Here is an 18,270-nt window from a genome sequence, read left to right as displayed (position 1 = left end):
CACACACACACAGAGGGGGTGGTGGTGACCATGTCAGGGGAGGAAGAAATCATGGGGAAGAGGGAGGAAGAAAAAGACACAGTAGAGTGTTTGTGACATAAAAATGTTTTCTTTTTAGAAGTCTGAGGATGAATTCTCACAGTTGTTTTTATTTCAAGATATTCCTATCTTACTACAGTTTCTACAGGATATTTTCATTCATCTTTAGAAGTCAGGATTGACATTTTTTTTTAAAGGAGCCTTTAAAATACAGGGGCCATGGCGTTGTCTGTTGCAGGGACTACAGTAGGCTACCGTGAGGACCTTTGACTTTACTCTGGGTTAAATAGGACACTGGATCTGAGCAAGGATCTGAGCCAAGTAGGACACATCTTGTGTTAGGCACCTCATTGGTTGTTGTATTCAGAGCAGACGGGCATAGATCACGAAGCAAGGTGTTTGGAGGTCCATCCCAGCTTAGACAAGGAGGCAGCAGTAGCTAGAGGGAGATCAGTTTCTAAAGTGGAGTAAACTACTCTAGTAAACTGATTTCGTAATGAATTATGTGTGAGAGGTGAGTGCAAAATCTTTAACTACTCATGTTATAGCCAGAAACGCCATTGTTAGTGCTCCTGAAACACTGTTTGTCATCTAGGGAGCATTTGGGTGGCTGGGGGAGAATTGGGAGATCGCATTTGGTCATGGTATGCTATAGTCCTGAGTTCGGTGTCTCTAAAGCGTAGTGCCTCCTCTACCTGAGGATCTCACTTAAATTAATCCCGACATGATGCCATGGAAAAATGAGAAATATGCTAAATTTCTGTTTCTTTTTAGGAGCCAAACGTTCTCCATGTTCTTGCTCCTCTGCTTTGCTCACTTTCATGACTAGCGACCTTGCTATGAATCATTATCGGTGTGCCCTTGAGCACAGAAAATCTCAGGAGGTTTGCGCCGTGCTCCCCCTGCAGCCTCATGCACTGTGCCTCTCAGCGCGCAGTAGTACTTGGCTGAGTCTCTCCAATGGGCTGACGATTTCTTCAGGTTGAAGGAAGAGTTACTCTTCCTAAACTCAGCCTCAAAGCCGTTGGTGCTTTTGACAATGGTGTCTCCTGTGATGTATTTGAGGAGAAGCTGGAGGCTCTGGCCAGGATACTGGACGTACCAGAAGAGGGAAGGTGTTGCACTGTATGAATAACTGCATCTGAGCTCTAGTGAGGCTCCTTCAGAGACGGTGATGTGAGCATCAGGCTGGTCCACGGACTGGGCACTGTTTCCTCCTGTAATGCTAACGTAGCGTCAGTGAGACCAGCATAGACCTACCTGTAATGATACTATGTCCCCTGTGTAGATTCTGACTAGGAACATGTTCTGTCTGTGGAAACAAAAGCAAGGACTGAAATAATACTCACTCAATGAGAAGAACACGCTGAGCAGCAGAATGGTCACTGGGAACATGGCTAGGCAGTGATAAGGCCGAGAGATGTATTCAGGGAAATCTCCCTGTGGACAAGGCTTGGAGACTATTAACTGAGAGATGCTCCCTTGGCATTGACTGCTCTGCCGCCCTTTCTACTTAGAACTGCACTTCTGAGAGCTACGAGGTAAAAGGGCTCTCTGGAGTGACAGGATTTTCTGTACAGACATTCAGTCTATGCAACAGTGCCCCCTGGCGGTCACAGGTGGAAAATACGCGTTAAATGTTTTTTTGTTAGGTCTATTAAAAGCCATAAAACCTGGTGAGAGTGCGTCTTAAGCAGATGATTTAATTTTATGAATTAAGTAGTACCATTTAATCTTATGAGCCAGAAAAGGCTACCGTCCTCATTTTATAAACTAGGAAGTTGGAGAATGGAAGAGTGTGTGTGTGTGTGTGTGTGTGTGTGTGTGTGTGTGTGTGAGAGCAAGTGACAAGCCTGGAATTCCTCTCATTACCATGATCAGAAGGCCCATCAGCAATGACTAATGACTACGCACGTTTATTACAACAGCTTTTCACAGTGTCCGCTGTCTGTATATAATGAACGGGAAAGCAAGCCTTCCTTTATAGAGCTAACTAGGTTTCATAAGTACACAGGGGGCGTTCCTGCTTCCTTTCTACTGAAAGTTCAGTACTTTCCCCTCACCGTGCTATCAGGATGTTGCCGTAAATATTAAAACATGCGGGACCTTTTAACCCGCTCTAGTGCTGGCACCCTTAGGGCCACATGGCACTGCGGGGTACGCCTGTCTCAGCGGCCCCATGCTGCCCCCACGTACTCTCAGACCCAGGCGATCCGCGAGCCGTTCCAGCGTGGCCACCTAGAGTTAGTTCCAGCCTCCGTGGGGCCATATGGAACTAACCATGATTTATCTCTGGTTAATATCTCTCCTGGCGGCTCTCTACTAGCTGCGAACTCTCTGGTTCCAGCTACCCGGTAAAATCATGACTCAGTAAATTGTAACTCAATGATCAGATTTATATGTTAAATTCTCAATCCACAATACATCACACAATAAACTCACAACCAATTGATGAAGATATAAACTGCCCACCTAGATAAGGTAAATTGACCGATACAAATCCATCCCTTAAGAAATATTCATAACGACTTGTATTTATATAGAGATGCGGGGTGAGGATTGTTTACGTCTCCCTCCATGTTGCTTCTCCCTCCTTTCTGCTTCTCCCTCTCCTTCTAAAACCTCAGTTCCTGCCTCCCTTCCTTCTTGTCCAATGACAGGCCTCGTTTTACCTTGTGTCTGCCTTCACCTGCATAATGATATCAACCTACATCACGATACAGACCTCCCCCAACAAAACCATGCTCTGTTTCACAAGTGTGAGAGCTCAGAGCAAAGTGCAGGAGGCATCCATGTCTTTCTCAGCACTTGACATGGACAGATTTCAGGTTTCGGCCCTTCTTGTAGGGAAAGCTGCTTAAATGATTGAGATCTTGTCTGTCTTCCCTTTATAAATGGGAAATTCTATTCATTTTGTGAAATGACACTTTTATTTTTTTATTGTACATCTTATGAGTGAGGGGGGAAAGAAATGTCAACAGTGATGTCAGTCTTGTGGAGAGAGTGGGAGAATCGCTCTGCACAGGAGGGGCATGCTCATGGGGCCAACAAAGGAGATAGCACCATGGACGAATGTGTAAAGTCCTAAGTAAATTCTTAAACAGCAGTTGGACGGGGTGGTTCTGACACGTGTCTCCAAACAAAGATCTTTGGGAGGACAGAACCACTAGGACCAGCGTTACGGAGGGACACAGAAACACAAATACTGGAGTCAAGGCAAAACTGTCAGCCAAAGCTGTTTTCAGTAGACAGTGTCTCCTCAGGAGAAAATGATAGTCAGAGGATGAGAGGACATCATTGTCTTTAGTTAAAAGATACCCTGATGGTTGGCTAAGAAAATACTGAAGAAAGAACAGAATAACTGTTGAAAGACGATAAAACATCAGGCAAATTCGTTTAGATTTGAGGAGAAGATACTGATATTTTTTTCTCAAAAGTTTTCTTTTTTTCTTTTTTTCTTTTTTTCTTTTTTTGCAATTGTTTTGGGGAGTGGAATGATTTCCTTCCCTGGATATAGAAGCAATTCTTTGACCTACCAGTATTATTTGTAAAGCTGTTTAGAACTCAATGTGGCATAGCGATCCCCCATAATCCTGGAACCAACTTGTCTTAGTTACGATTTCTATTGCTGCAATGAAGTACTGAGGCCAAAATGCAAGCAGGGGAGGGGAGAGTTAATGTAGTCCAATCAAGGAAGGAAGCCAGAACTGGAAATCGAACAGGACAGGAACCTGGAGGCAGGAGCTAGTACAGAGGCCAAGGAGGGGTACTGCTTGTTGCCTTACGCTTCATGGCTTGATCTGTCTCCTTCTTACAGAATCCAGATCCACCATCCCAGGGATGGTACCCCCTACAATGGGCTGGACCCTTCCCCATCAATCACTAATGAAGAAAATGCCCTACAGGATTACTTCAGCCTAATCACATAGGGGGCACCTTTTAATTGATGTTCCCTCCTCTCAGAATTGTTCCATCCCTGTTAGGTGGGCTTAGGGAAGGCAGCTGCAGCTGAAAGAACAGAGAGGAGATGGCATCTGAGCCTTCTGGGGGCACTTCCCAGGATTCTTAGCCCTTGTTTACAAAGGGCATTGTACTGGCTGGTTTGTGTGTCAACTTGACACAGTTGGAGTTATCACAGAAAAGGAGCCTCAGTGGTGGAAATGCCTTCATGAGACCCAGCTGTAAGGCATTTTCTCAACTGGTAATCAAGGTGGGAGGACCCAGCCCATTGTGGGTAGTGCCATCCCTGGGCTGGTGGTCTTGGGTTCTATAAGAGAGCAAGCTGAGCAAGCCAAGGGAAGCAAGTCAGTAAGAAACATCCCTCCATGGCCTGTGCATCAGCTCCTGCTTCCTGACCTGCTTGAGTTCCAGTCCTGACTTCCTTTGGTGATGAAACAGTAATGCAGAAGTGCAAGCTGAATAAACCCTTTCCTCCTCAACTTGCTTCTTGGTCATGATGTTTGTGCAGGAATAGAAACCCTGACTAAGACAGACATCATTCTCTGTGACCTCTTTAGTGGTCACTAACTCATGGGTGATCATTTTATTGCTTGGTATCATCCTGCACTGATGGAGATTAGTTTTGCAGAAGTGGGTTTTTGTTTTTGTTTTTTACATTTTTTTGGGAAAGATTCTGATACACTTTTCAATTTTGAACACATTTTAAAACACCTAATTTTCAAATCTTTCATAGTGGCATTGGGCTAAGATCTTCACCCTCTAGAAAACCACGACCAGATAGGCTTTATTTCAAATAGGCGCATCTTAATCCCTCAAATGCATTGATTAGGGCTAATTGACATTCCTTGTATGACAGAAAAACTAGTGGCCAAGGTTTGGGGAACACAGCTGTTAAACTCTTCCACACCTTAGTGAGTCTGCATACATTTCCACCCCATGAAGGGCAGTCGCGCTGATTCTAGGCAGGGAGTGTGAGACTTCAGTTCTCTCTCCCTCACAGCTTTCACGGACAGAGAAAAGCTGCATCAGAAGCCTGAGGGCAAGGCTTGAGGACAGGAAACAAGTATTTGGCTCACAATATCATGCAGCAGAAACAGGTTCCATAACTAGAACTTAGGTAGCCCTCATGTGCACAGAGTTGACTTCCCTTGTTTCTCCAAATTGATTTGTCACGTAGTTCTGTTGCTCAATTTCATCAAGCCTGTCTGGTGGAAATGGCTTCCCTGGACCTCTGATTGCTTTACTAAGTTTTGAGAGTGCTTGAAGAATTGCAGCATGTAGGATGATGTCATTATGCAGGTGAAGGCAGGTACAGGAGAGAACAAGGCCGGGACGGGAAGGAAGGATGGGCGGGAGAAAAGTTTTAGAGAGGCAGAGGAGAAGGGAGCAGAGAGAACATGGCAGCAGATGTTAAGATTCCCCTCTGCACATATTACAGATTGTTATGACTATTCTTAAGGGATGGATGTGTACAGGATTTTGTGTTGTCTACATGAGCAAATTATGTCTTATTGATTGGATCAGAGGATATTGTGTGATGTGTTCTTTCAAGTGTAGAATTAATTGAGTTCAAGAGAGTGTATGGTGGCCGGATACACTGGGCTGCCATGGAATTGGGGTGTTTATGCCTGGCGTGGTAGAGACCAGCCAAGAGAGCCGTGAGTGAGGGTGGGGCAGCCTGACAGGGTGCCGTGTTGGAATGGCTTATGGACAGCAGGTCAGAAAGTAGATGGGGGCAGTGCAGAGCCTCTGAGACAAATTAGCACTAGTTCCAATGGTCTGCCGGAGCGAGCGAGAGCGAGAGCGAGAGCGAGAGCGAGAGCGAGAGAGAGAGCGAGAGCGAGAGAGAGAGAGAAGAGAGAGAAACTACCAGGGTATGCTGGGGAACTGGTTCCTCCTCCTGTTTATTTTTACCATTCAGCATCATGTCCTAGAATCCTAATATCACATGTCATATTGTTGTGGGGGACATGGTTCTAAGTTAATAGAAAATCTTTATTAGCTGACCAGTGACTAGAATGGGTATTCAGGATCAAGTGTAGCAGCGAGCCTTTCTTGAGTGAGCCTCTGAGCACAAATCCATATCCTGGGTTGACACACTTCAGTTAACAACAACAGTTAGTTAGCCAGAAGCAGAACTACAGAAGCCAAAGGCAAAGTTAGTCCATTTAGAGACCCCCATAACGCTGGGCCTTGATAGATTAGGTCTTTGTTTTCATTTCGGCAGGTGGTGCTGTCTACGTGCTGAGTTTTATGGACTGAATGGTACGTCCATCATGGCGTCAGTTGTGCTAAGGTCTAGGCGTGCCTGTTACAAAGCGTGTATTGTACAATGTTCCTTGCAGTTGCTTATCTTTGTCCATCAGTTACTCCTGCTCCCGTTTATCAGGATATTTTTAAATATAGAAAGGGAAGAGCAACAAAGAAGGGGGCGGGAGACAGGGAGGAAGGGAGTAATAGAAGACGGGAGGGGAAAAGGGAGAAAACAAGCTCAAACATTCTCTTTGCCTTGTGTAATCATGCCAAGACTTATCTACAATACATGTCATTACTTCCCACCCCCAGTAAGCCATGTAACAGGTCGTTATATTAGCAGCCAGCCAGTCCTTCCGAGCCCTCCCACCTTACAGCAGCAGGGGAAGGCTGCATTTCCCCCAAAGACAGCTGTGACACCAGGCTTCAAAACAGTTTAAGCTATGAACACTAGAGGGCAGCAAAGCCAGCGTAAAGTCACGAAAGATGTTAGTTGGCACATCAGGTTGATGGTCCTTCAGGAAAGAGCTAACTCACTTCATTTTCCCTAGGAAGGAGGAAAGCAGATAAAAATGTCACATCTGAGTAAAGTTACAGAGACAAGGAACACAAACCCTGATCGGGAGCTGCGCTCCTAACCTGCCCCTTGTCGTCTTTGTACTTCAGAGCACAGGGACGCAGGTGTGACACCGCAGACACTCAGCTCTGGTAACAGGTGAGCTCATTAACTTTTTGTTTTGCTTCAAATCTGTTGATAGTTGGACAGTTTGTACTTAGGTTTGGAATTGTCTTCTCCAAGTCCCTTTAAAAGCCATTTGAAACAGTTGTGGCACCGTCACGGAGGATCCCGTCGCACTGCTCCTTTACAGGAAGAAGTGATCATTTTCTCTCAGCTCTTACGTCATTTCCTCATGCTCAGGGTGCGGACAGCAGTAGAGAGGGAGCCAATCAGAAGTTTGTTCTTATTTGTCTAGTGAGTAATGGCACTAGGTGCCTCGAGTAACTGGATAGTCCTATGAAATAGCTGTGTTTTGATTATTTTCATTAATTTTATTGACTCGAGCAAGTTTTTTTCATACATTGTGTTTTTTGAGTCTTCTTTCAAAACTATGCATTGTAAATATCGTTTTCCAGATTATCCTTTGACTTTTTATCTTTTCCTTTTCAATTCCACCTCCTTTTTAAATATTAGGTTTTATTTGCTGAATGTATGTTCTTTTTAAAAAGATTTGTTTGTTTTATTTTATGTGTACAAAGCTGAGTGTTTGTCTGTATGTTTGTATGTGTGCCACGCGCATGCCTGGTGCCCACAGAGGCCCTAAGAGGGCATCGGATCTCCTGAGACTGGAGTTAGGGAAGATTGTTAGCCACCATGTGGGTGCTGCCAAACGAACGGGTCTTCTGCAAGAGTAACACATTCTTCTAACTGCCAAGTCACCTCTCCAGTCCCAACTTCCCCCTTCTTAGTTGCAATTTTTTTAAAAAATAAATACAACTAAAGATATGTTTATATACAACTTGCTTGAAAGTTTCCTTTATTCCCTTTAAGACCTATTAGAATGGTTTCTCTCAAATAACTTCTATTGCTTCATATAATAGGTCTTTTTTTTGTTGTTGTTCTTTTTTTTTTTTGGAGCTGGGGACCGAACCCAGGGCCTTGCGCTTCCTAGGCAAGCGCTCTACCACTGAGCTAAATCCCCAACCCTATAATAGGTCTTTCTTAAGGACATTTCCCAGACCACACAATGGCTTTCCCTGGCTATTAACAAGTATGCTTTGTGGGGAGGAAGGAGGGAGGGCGTTACTTGGAAGAACTACACCTGAACTAACACTGAAGACTGATTTTCCTTCATGTCTGTCACACTTTTTGATTAAATCACAGTGGCCAGCTTGAGGAACGCCTCATCAAATCTATGATCTCCTGATCAAGGGCACTCTTTTATTAAAGAATAAATCCAGTGCTATGGGGGTGACTATGGGTTCAGTTAAAAGAAGGGAAAGCTATGTGTAAAGTCCAGGTATAGACATTTGAGAATTCATAGGAACAAAGACCATGATCATTATGAAACTGCTTCTGATTTAAACTCAGTGCAAGTGAATTTATGGAAATACTAAGCTGTTTTCCTAACCGTCCACTAGTTTGCATGTCTTAACAGAAGATAATGCTACTGAAAGTTAACATTTGCATCTTACTAGAGTTCAGTAGTGGAGACATAGAGCATTAGCAGGAAACGGGAATTTGCCAGAAGACTAAGGATCCTCCACAGACATGAACGTCATGTCTCCTCTTCGAGGAGAGTCATGTCATAAACAGGAAGCCAAAGCTTCTATTTTCTTCATTTGAACTGTGTTGTTGAAGGAGGTGCATGACGGTGCCAAGTTCAGCAGTGGGCACTGTGGTGGATTTGCATTGTTTCTACCACCTGGCGATACTTCCCCGAAGTTGCCCCCTTGCACGTTAGGACTGGACAGGAGATAAATTGTGCAGGATAGAAGGTGGGTGTGGGACAGCAGCCATCTTGTATTGTCTCTGCAGGTTGGCCTGTGGTTCAGGTACCCCTGTATGTGCTTATCAACTTATCAGCTTCTCTTTTATTATCTGGTTGTTTGTTTGTTTGTTTATCTTTCTTTTCATCCCTCAGAGATGCAGACCACTCGAGGCCTTGTGCATGTTAAGAGAACACTAGCTCTCAGCTACATGCTTAGCCCACCAGCTCTCTTATTGCACCTCCCCCACTTCCCACAAGCCTCCTCCTTGAGCTTCTTTTGGTCTTAGCCCATGTACAGACGTACAGTGGTGCAGAGTCATGGCTTCCCAAGGTCACCCTCCAAACAGTATTGAAGGAAGTTCGTCCTCATTACGTCCCTGTGGGTCACAGTTCAGCCAAGTGTTTGTCGTCATCCAGCTTTCCTTCCCATGTGTTAGTCCAACATCTCTGTAAATTCAGGCAGGGGAAAACAGCTTTGCACAGAGTTCTCACTCACTCTAGACATCATGTGACTTATAACTGTTCTAATTAATCTCTAATTCTTGTTACTCATTGTGGTCCTACATCTTTGCTTGTACAAAGTTCAAACAACGCCTAGTGGGAAGAGGGCAAGGACATGAGGTCAACTGTTCATCCCAACAGCCACACCCAGATCTATGTTGTGAAACTTTAATGAAACTGACATTTTATTATGGGATAGTTTTTTTTTTTTTTACCTTTACCAATCTTTACACACATTCTGTGTGATCTACTTATGATTCAAGAATTCAAGACAAAATGTATTAGAGGAAAGTTACTCCTGACAACTGTTTCATTTGTCAGCATCCTCTGACCCAGACCACAGAGAAAGCAGCTATGGTGCTGCCCTCTTGCTGGAGTCTGCAGGTGTGCCTCTCAGGTGGGATCCTTCAGCAGAGGCTAGCTCAAGTGAGCTCCTGGGCTTTTGTCCAGGGTTTTCTATCACTTCAAACACTGTGGGGGCCTGGAGAGCACAGAAATAGTTCACCGAGTTTTCCAGATGTAAAATGACGAGGCTAAAGGAGTTAGCTGGTTTCTGGAGGAAGACAGAACAGAGACTGCCCTTGCACTCTCATTGAAAGAACTCTGGCAGATTAGGAAAGTGACTTCTCACCTGGAAATTTGTTTGTGCCAAGAGCAGGGTGAGGACTTCTTTACTGTCTGAATGTGTCTGAAGGGCCTTGAGGTGCTTTCTAGATCTTGTGGGAACAATCAGAAAACTGATGATGGTTTGGTGCTGTGCATAAGATACTGTGAGAAACAGACTGATATAGAAATAGCAGACATACCTGACAGAAGACACAGTCTGCTTGCTTTTCTCCAATCCCTGTTGCCTCACTAGGTCTGAAGATCATGTGCCTGGGAGCAACGTTTCATTGTTAATATCACTACCAGAGTGTGAACCTTCTATTCCAGAGATATACAAACACTAACGCACAGCAGGCAAGAGAGCAGTGTGTGACACATGACCCTCTGCCTAATCATGTCTTTTCTGTCTTGGCTCAGAGTTCTGACCACACATGAATTACCTCAATTCTTATGCTATACCCCAACCAGGAAATGGATCACCCTCCCTAGGTTCACAGGCCACAGGGTTGAACACAGACAGAAAAGGCATGACTCACCACAAACCGTTGCTTCTTATCTCTCTGACTTTCCCTGGTAATTAAGTCAGGCAGTAACTGAAAACAGAGAGCTGGGAAAGCCAGTAGCTTTGAGGGCTGGAGCTGGAAACAGACAGCTACACAGCTGGTGTGCTTCAGCGCGATTCAGTGGAACAACTTGGGAGATACATTTAAAGTATAATTCATCATGAATAAGGGATTCTCCTTGTCATCGAGCTGCAGGTCACCAACAGAACATAGAGGTTTTCATTGTAAAAAATCAGATAGCTTTATGAGAAGTGAAAACTCATAGGTCTTTGTCTTAAGAAAGTCAATTATATCCAAAATAAGGACAGCATCTTGCTTTCCTTCTTGACTCCGGAGCCTATTTAAAATCTGCAGCTAATAAAGCAACTTCTAAAAGTCAAGCTTTTTATTGTCTGTGTTTTGTGGACTTGTAACAGGAATTAAAATATTTTCCTTTGAAAACCCAACATTGAGGTTTATTTACTAGGTATTAAAATGATGGAGACATTCGATCATGTTGCCTTTGCACGAAGACTCGTGCTTAGGAGATTGTGTGCCAGGGTTGCTCTGATACTAGACTTTCCACCCTTCTGATGCGAGGTATTTGGTTCTAATTCTAAGAGGCTATATTTTTAAATTTGGAAAATCATCTCAGAATGAGCACACCAAGCATGTCTGTGATACAGTGCTAGAAATTGTCACTGTAAAATGTGACACATACATACACATATTCATGAATGCATGTGTACATCAAGAATGTTCCTGGAATATATACATCAAACATGCCCTTATGTGTGTTGAAGGGTGTGTGTGTGTGTGTGTGTGTGTGTGTGTGTGTGTAGTGCACGCGCACTACAAACCTTTAGTAGATATTAACACCACCAAACTTGGTGACTGAATTTTTGTAGTCTGCTATTACAGTGTTAAAACTGTCTAGACTCTTCCATTTGATTTAATGATTTTAATGAGGGAATTACCACAAAAAGGCCAAAAGGGAAAATGAAAAGAACGTACAGAGAAGGTCCCTGAGAGGTACCTGCTGTTTGATGAGGATTTAAACAACGGAGCACTGAGTGCCACGTGGGCGAGTTTGAATCGTTTGAAGTCTGTTCTTTGCTTTTCAGCTCCAGTATTGACAGGAAACCATCATTCTGGTTTTGTTTCTGTAGCCAAGCATGTCCACGGAGACCTGGGGACATCATCATGGCAGAGTGTCCTTTCATCAGTATGGCCCTGCTTGGTGTTATTGACAGAGCTGTGCAGGCTCCCTTGTCAGTGGATAGTAGCTGCCCCTGAAATGTGATCATTTTGGGAGGGAAAGGTCAAGTTGAAGAATGCTACAATATCTAGATTGGGCGTCTATTGCATTTTAAACACTGCTTTGCCGCTCCATGTGGTGTATTTGACAAGTGGATAATATCTGATAAAAGATAGAGTTTGGTCTCTTCGGAAGTACTCAACAAGATCCATATGGAAATGTGTTAAGTTTAGCAAATCAATCTGTGATGAGACATGAGACCTTAAGCAGAACGCTGGGAATTGTGTCTGTGATCCAGTGTATACACGTCACGAGTCTGGGATTGCCAGTATTCTCTCAGCTTTGACTGCTCTCCTGCCTTCAGGCTGATTGTACAGTGAACAATGCTCAGTGGCCCATGGCATCCCTGAGGAGGCAAAGCAGGAGCTCATGTTCCTCCCTTTCCTCTCGTTCCAAGCCTTGGATAGGCAGCACAGCCTCTGCTCGCACTGGGATTCCACGGTCTCTGGTACTCATTCACTCTACACCCTTCTTGCTGCCCTTCTCCAGTCACTCTCTCCCACAATCCTTCCCCCAATCCCCCTCTCCTCTGAGCAGGTAGAGCCCTCCTGGGTATCTCCCCACCTCCCACCATGGCACTTCCACTAAGGCCAGACAAGGCAGGCCAGATAGTGGAACTCATCTCATGTACAGGCGACATCTTTTGGGACAGCCCCCATTCTAGTTGTTTAGGACCCACATGAAGACCAAGCTGCACATCTGCTAAATATGTCCAGGGAGGTCTAGGTGCAGCTTATGAATGTTCTTTGGGTGGTGGTTCAGACGTTGAGAGCCCCAAGGACCCAAATTAGATGACTCTGCTGGTCTTCCTGTGGAGTTCCTATCACCTTTGGGACTGCAATCCTTTTCCCTATTCTTCCATTAACAGTCCCAAAGCTCTATCCACACTTTGGCTGTGGGTGTCTGTATCTGTCTGAGTCAACTGCTGGGTGAAGCTTCTCAGAGGACAGCATGCTTCTGTTTGTATAGTTACTGGCTGAAGGCATGTATGTCAAACCCCCAAATTTCAAAAGGATATTTTTGTTTCGCCATTCTATGGAGCAACTCTAAAGTAAATGATGCTTAGTATCTCTCTGATTCCTTTGTAAAAAATATGAGAAGCTCATATTGGAATTAAGTTCAAATTCCATTATCAACCCAAACTAGAGGTTTGGTCACAGCCACCATCATCCTTTTGGGGTCTGCAGGTGTGCATCTCATCTGGACTCCTACAGAAGGACACTTTCTCTTAGGCAGCTCCTGATGGTTTTCTAGCCTACACTGTAAGCTAAACTCTATGAGTCAGTTCCAAAAGAGTGTCGGAGTATTTCCTGAACCTTGCAGGCGCAGGGCTGAAATGGTGAGGCTGATAGTTTTAGTTGCTTCCTGGAAGAACACTGAGGAATGACTATTCTATTGTCCTGGTCATAAGAACTCCATCAAATATGGAAACTCATTTCTCCACTGGCAAGAGGCTTGTACCAGGATTATTATATGGGTGCTGATTCATTTAGTTTCAGATGAACAATCCAGGATCACGTATCCCCTTCTTGCCTGGATGTGTCTGGTGAGACCTGAGCTACTTTCTGGACCACACTGCATCCTGTGGGAATAAAGAGAAAACACAGATGATTTTCTGATATAAAGAATAAAATTCTGTAAGAATTAAGCCAATTTAAGTCCTAAAACATAGAAATCAAACAGGATCTATTTCTTTGCTTTCTCTGGTTGCTTTTCCTGCAGGGTCCCTATGAAGTCTTGAATGCCCATGTGAGACTCCCCTTTAACATCCATGTCTCCTCTGACCACATTTGAGCCATCCCTATCTTCTCTAACCATGAACAAGCAACCCAAGTCTTCTCTAACCTCACTTGAGTCACAGATGTCTAAACTCAACATTTTACACTTAAGTTTCTTTTCTAAGAAAATACATTCAGGGCTTCAGTCTCTGCTGTGTGGGGCCAGAGTTTAGGTCTTTCCAAAGATTAGCTAGCAATTTTGTTCGGAGCTAGCTTTTGAGTTCTGCCCACCGCCATGGATGAGCCATCCGAGAAAGTCGACCCAGTTGTGAACCCAGAAACTCAGATGAATGATGGATCTCAGAGGAAAGATGAAGGGGACTCACCAGATGATTCAGAAATCCTACAACCAGAAACACTAGTAAAGGTCATGAAAAAGCTAACCCTGAACCCCAGTGCCAAGCGGCCAAAATATCATCGTCGTCAAAGGGTTCGTCTCCAGATTAAGAGCCAGCCTGTGGAGAACAGAAGTGAAAGAATCATGAGGGGAGTTCAAAGCGCCTTTCCCAAGAGAAGGGTCCGCACACTGTTGTCGGTGCTGAAAGACCCCATAGCAAGGATGAGAAGATTTGTTCGGATTGAGCAGAGACAAAGACAGCTTGAAGGAAATGAGAGAAGAGTTGAGCCATTCAGATGTCTCTGTACTTTCTGCCATTATCAGAGATGGGATCCTTCTGAGAATGCTAAAATTGGGCAGAACCAGAAGAATTAGGGCAGTTTGAATCATACACTGTCCTTGCCGTTAACGGTGCCATGCAGCAGATGTGAAAGCTGTTTTTTTGTTTAAGATTAAACTTTTCTTGGTGCTGGGGAAATCTCTACTTGCTAACCTTTAAATTATATAGGATGTGTGACATTTGGATTCATGGGAATGACAGATTTACCCAAGAATTGAGCATGAGTCAAAGCCCGGTAGTTTGATTTAGAAGGTAATTGGAATAGATCTTTTATTTTAGATTTTCTAGTTTGCAGAGAAATTTGTAATAGAGGCAAATTTGTTATCTTTAATAAATACACAGAACAGATTAGAACGAGCCATTGGAGATGGGGACTCGTTTTTTACAGATGCATGTGTGGGTGTGTGCACACTCGTGATGTTCAGAGTTCAATGTGTGCTACCCTGTTTATTTCTGCTTGAGGCAAGGTCTCCATGCATGAGGCCTAGCTCGTCTAACTCCTGGTCCTGCCTCTTGTTTTCCCCTGAGTTTTGACACCATAGGCTTGTCAGCAAGATGTTTGTGTTTGTTCGTGCTGTGTAATAAACAATTGGTTGACATATCCCACATTTTTTTGCTTGCAACAGTTACTTTATTTTTATTGCACAAATAAGCTGCTGTCTTTACATTCCACTGAAACACTACAGTTACAACATTTAAACAACACTGAAGTGAACTGCATGGTCATGGTGTCTCTTCATAGCAACAGAGCCCTGACTAAGAAAGCTGCCTCCAGGAAATATGTGCTCACTAATTTATCAATTTATGGGGGTTACTAATTTCTCTCTTGATTGGATTCAAAGGTTGCTACGCAGGACAGAATTAATGCCTGGTACTGTAATCATGTTCAGAAGCCATGGCTGGGGAGGTCATGGGCACAGAGGAAAACTTATTAATTTAACATTTTGCTAAATGTTCTGGTTATCAAATGGTCACCTAAATTTTAATATTTATGACCACAGATTTTTGCTGCTCCCAACTCAAATGCTTTCTCAGCATCTAATGAAATGATCATGTGGTTTTGTTCTTTCAGTTTGTTTATATAATGGATCACGTTGATGGTTTTCCGTATATTAAACCATCCCTGCATGCCTGGGATGAAGCCTACTTGATCATGGTGGATGATTGTTTTGATGTGCTCTTGGATTCGGTTTGCCAGAATTTTATTGAGTATTTTTGTGTCGATATTCATAGGGGAAATTGGTCTGAAGTTCTCTTTCTTTGTTGTGTCTTTGTGTGGTTTAGGTATAAGAGTAATTGTGGCTTCATAGAAGGAATTCGGTAGTGCTCCATCTGTTTCAATTTTGTGGAATAGTTTGGATAATATTGGTATGAGGTCTTCTATGAAGGTCTGATAGAATTCTGCACTAAACCCGTCTGGACCTGGGCTCTTTTTGGTTGGGAGACCTTTAATGACTGCTTCTATTTCCTTAGGAGTTATGGGGTTGTTTAACTGGTTTATCTGTTCCTGATTTAACTTCGGTACCTGGTATCTGTCTAGGAAATTGTCCATTTCCTGTACATTTTCAAGTTTTGTTGAATATAGGCTTTTATAGTAAGATCTGATGATTTTTTGAATTTCCTCTGAATCTGTAGTTATGTCTCCCTTTTCATTTCTGATTGTGTTAATTTGGACGCACTCTCTGTGTCCTCTCGTTAGTCTGGCTAAGGGTTTATCTATCTTGTTGATTTTCTCAAAGAACCAACTTTTGGTTCTGTTGATTCTTTCTATGGTCCTTTTTGTTTCTACTTGGTTGATTTCAGCTCTGAGTTTGATTATTTCCTGCCTTCTACTCCTCCTGGGTGTATTTGCTTCTTTTTGTTCTAGAGCTTTTAGGTGTGCTGTCAAGCTGCTGAGATATGCTCTTTCCTGTTTCTTTCTGCAGGCACTCAGCGCTATGAGTTTTCCTCTTAGTACAGCTTTCATTGTGTCCCATAAGTTTGGGTATGTTGTACCTTCATTTTCATTAAATTCTAAAAAGTTTTTAATTTCTTTCTTTATTTCTTCCTTGACCAGGTTATCATTGAGTAGAGCATTGTTCAATTTCCACGTATATGTGGGCATTCTTCCCTCATTGTTATTGAAGACCAGTTTTAGGCCATGGTGGTCCGATAGCACGCATGTGATTATTTCTATCTTTCTGTACCTGTTGAGGCCCGTTTTTTGACCAATTATATGGTCAATTTTGGAGAAAGTACCATGAGGAGCTGAGAAGAACGTATATCCTTTTGCTTTAGGATAGAATGTTCTATAAATATCTGTTAAGTCCATTTGGCTCATGACTTCTCTTAGTCTGTCTACATCTCTGTTTAATTTCTGTTTCCATGATCTGTCCATTGATGAGAGTGGGCTGTTGAAATCTCCTACTATTATTGTGTGAGGTGCAATGTGTGTTTTGAGCTTTAGTAAGGTTTCTTTTACGTACGTAGGTGCCCTTGTATTTGGGGCAGAGATATTTAGGATTGAGAGTTCATCTTGGTGAATTTTTCCTTTGATGAATATGAAGTGTCCTTCCTTATCTTTTTTGATGACTTTTAGTTGAAAATTGATTTTATTTGATATTAGAATGGCTACTCCAGCTTGCTTCTTCTGACCATTTGCTTGGAAAATTGTTTTCCAGCCTTTCACTCTGAGGTAGTGTCTGTCTTTGTCTCTGAGGTGCCTTTCCTGTAGGCAGCAGAATGCAGGGTCCTTGTTGCGTATCCAGTTTTTTTAATCTATGTCTTTTTCTTGGGGAGTTGAGGCCATTGATGTTGAGAGATATTAAGGAATAGTGATTATTGCTTCCTGTTATATTCATATTTGGATGTGAGGTTATGTTTGTGTGCTTTTCTTCTCATTGTTTTGTTGCCAAGACGATTAGTTTCTTGCTTCTTCTAGGGTATAGCTTGCCTCCTTATGTTGGGCTTTACCATTTATTATCCTTTGTAGCGCTGGATTTGTAGAAAGATATTGTGTAAATTTGGTTTTGTCATGGAATATCTTGGTTTCTCCATCTATGTTAATTGAGAGTTTTGCAGGATACAGTAACCTGGGCTGGCATTTGTGTTCTCTTAGGGTCTGTATGACATCAGTCCAGGATCTTCTGGCCTTCATAGTCTCTGGCAAAAAGTCTGGTGTGATTCTGATAGGTCTGCCTTTATATGTTACTTGACCTCTTTCCCTTACTGCTTTTAATATTCTTTCTTTATTTTGTGTGTTTGGTGTTTTGACTATTATGTGATGGGAGGTGTTTCTTTTCTGGTCCAATCTATTTGGAGTTCTGTAGGCTTCTTGTATGCCTATGGGTATATCTTTTTTTAGGTTAGGGAAGTTTTCTTCTATGATTTTGTTGAAGATATTTACTGGTCCTTTGAGCTGGGAGTCTTCACTCTCTTCTATACCTATTATCCTTAGGTTTGATCTTCTCATTGAGTCCTGGATTTCCTGTATGTTTTGGACCAGTAGCTTTTTCCGCTTTACATTATCTTTGACAGTTGAGTCAATGGAATCTTCTGCTCCTGAGATTCTCTCTTCCATCTCTTGTATTCTGTTGGTGAAGCTTGTATCTACAGCTCCTTGTCTGTTCTTTTGGTTTTTTATATCCAGGGTTGTTTCCATGTGTTCTTTCTTGATTGCTTCTATTTCCATTTTTAATTCCTTCAACTGTTTGATTGTATTTTCCTGGAATTCTTTCAGGGATTTTGTGACTCCTCTCTATGGGCTTCTACTTGTTTATTTATGATTTCCTGGAATTCTTTTAGGGATTTTTGTGATTCCTCTCTGTAGGCTTCTACTTGTTTATTAATGTTTTCCTGTGTTTCTCTAAGGGAGTTCTTCATGTCTTTCTTGAAGTCCTCCAGCATCATGATCAAATATGATTTTGAAACTAGATCTTGCTTTTCTGGTGTGTTTGGATATTCCATGTTTGTTTTGATGAGAGAATTGGGCTCCGATGGTGCCATGTAGTTTTGCTTTCTGTTGCTTGGGTTCGTGAGCTTGCCTCTCGCCATCAGATTATCTCTAGTGTTACTTTGTTCTGCTATTTCTGACAGTGGCTAGACTGTCCTATAAGCCTGTGTGTCAGG

At 42.9% G+C, this 18,270-nt stretch overlaps 1 long non-coding RNA gene and 1 pseudogene across 1 annotated transcript in view; both read left to right on the top strand.

Moving 5' to 3' along the window:
* Positions 1–400: 400 nt before the first annotated feature.
* The window catches only part of LOC103693549 (uncharacterized), a 35,878-nt gene continuing 18,008 nt past the window's right edge, over positions 401–18,270 (top strand). The window contains exons 1-2 of the long non-coding RNA XR_015638770.1: positions 401–553; positions 6,804–6,967. This is a non-coding gene — a long non-coding RNA (uncharacterized LOC103693549). The remainder of the gene's footprint in view (positions 554–6,803; positions 6,968–18,270) is intronic.
* On the top strand, positions 13,722–14,263 carry LOC120096971 (developmental pluripotency-associated protein 3-like; annotated as a pseudogene).

The sequence above is a fragment of the Rattus norvegicus genome, chromosome 15 (assembly GCF_021556685.1).
Source record: "Rattus norvegicus strain SHRSP/BbbUtx chromosome 15, alternate assembly SHRSP_T2T, whole genome shotgun sequence".
NCBI classification, from domain to species: domain Eukaryota; kingdom Metazoa; phylum Chordata; class Mammalia; order Rodentia; family Muridae; genus Rattus; species Rattus norvegicus.
This window is presented reverse-complemented; position numbering and strand designations above follow the sequence as displayed.